We start from the raw sequence: 1794 nt of genomic DNA, 5'->3' as shown, positions 1-1794 counted from the left end.
ATCTATATGAGAGAATGCAGAATTCCTACAGACATGGTATCTATATAAGAGAATGCAGAAATTCAGAAATAACCTATAGGCAGGATATCTATATGAGAGTGCAGAAATTCAGAAAGTACCTATAGGCAGGATATCTATATGAGAGTGCAGAAATTCAGAAAGTACCTATAGGTAGGATATCTACCCTTTGCATACATAGTTATCCCTCCCTTTTTCACTAGTCATCCCCAAGAGTTTATTACAAATTATTACATCCCAGAAAATAAAAGAATACATCGGAAATTAAAAAGTCCAAACAAGGAGAGCCTGATTCAGACTTCCTGTCTGAAATATGAAGTAAACCAACTCCAATGAGATCATGATCCAAAGCCTTTTTCCCATTTGGATGTGTCAGAGTTCCTTAAGAGTCTTATATGGACTCCGGGCAGTGCTCACATCCAAATGTATCACCAGATTAAGACATAGTGCAGTGTGGAAGGGCCAGCCCTCAAGTGTCCAAGTTCAGAGGGAACTCAAGGTCCCAAGGCAAGGCTCACAAGAGGGGGCAGAACTTAGGGACTAAGAGAGAGTGCAAGTGCAGAAATAGAGTGCTGAAAGGGGGAAAGGGAAGGGGAAACAGTTACAAACAAATACACATAGGGGTACAGGGGAAACAGGGAAGTTGAAAGAGGCAAGAGCAGGCTGTGGGCATACCCAGCAATAGGGAGTGCTAGTATGCCCATAAGCCTGTTAGAACACATTGTTTAGAGGCTGGAATCCTAAAGGATCCAATTTTATTCATGGACAATAACTTATATTGCCATGTCTTAAACCATAGCTCAAACACATAAGGGGGTAGGGAGTAGGAATTCATAGCAGAAACAAACAGAAAGAGGTCATCATACTAATTTAAATATTGAACTCTATAGAAACAGTAAGTAGACATAGAAACACATTGTTGTGATGCTGAAGCTTAAATCAGGATATACCAATTTCAAAGAAACAAATAAAGAAAATTAGTAGGTCTTGTAAACAGGCCATAGTGCAGACAAGAAGAGAGAACACTATTGTGTGTGAGTATGAGTTCAGAAGGATTGTGAATTGTCTTGAGTTTGTGAAAGGGTCGTGCCTTTATAGTGTGAAAATCAGGCAGAAATAAGGCAAGAAAGCAGTTAAGGAACTGAATATCAATTAAGAATCAATCACACACAAGACTTCCTTTAATTAACGAATTCAAAACGGGTAAAAACTATTTGAGGAAAGAAATTAAATAAGCACTTTGTGCAAAGTAGGTAATTAGGGATAAATACATAGAAGTTTTATTTTAAGTACAGAATTTTGAAATACGCGGTTGTACAATTAAGGTAAGAAAATCAATTAGTAGCCGGTAAATCAGAGGTCAGAGATTTTGTATGAATGAACCAAGTCAGAAAAGCTGAGAAAGGTTTTTAACTTAAGTCAAGTCACAGGGAAAATCAGCAAACAAGGAAAGAAAATCAATTAGACCTATTCAGAGGGGAGTCTGAACTAATCACAAATTCGAAAGCCATTTTGGAGGGAAGTTCATCACATATAAAGAGCATACAAACATGTTGAATTGAAAGAAGATGTTGTGTCATTGTAAAATCAGTAGAAAAATCCAGTGTAAAAGAGTTTAGAAGAGTTTAGCAAAACTCAGAGTGGTATGAAAGACAAGGATGTCCCAACTCAGTTCAGAGACTCGAAATTGGTCTGAAAGAGTTGGGGGTTTTGAAATAAAACCCTAGTTTAGGCGAATCACATAGCCAAACTTGGAAGAACCCCCAAATTCTAGGG

Source organism: Nicotiana attenuata, unplaced genomic scaffold (genome assembly GCF_001879085.1).
Source record: "Nicotiana attenuata strain UT unplaced genomic scaffold, NIATTr2, whole genome shotgun sequence".
NCBI classification, from domain to species: domain Eukaryota; kingdom Viridiplantae; phylum Streptophyta; class Magnoliopsida; order Solanales; family Solanaceae; genus Nicotiana; species Nicotiana attenuata.
The sequence above is the reverse complement of the archived record's forward strand: the minus strand, read 5'-3'. Positions refer to the sequence as shown.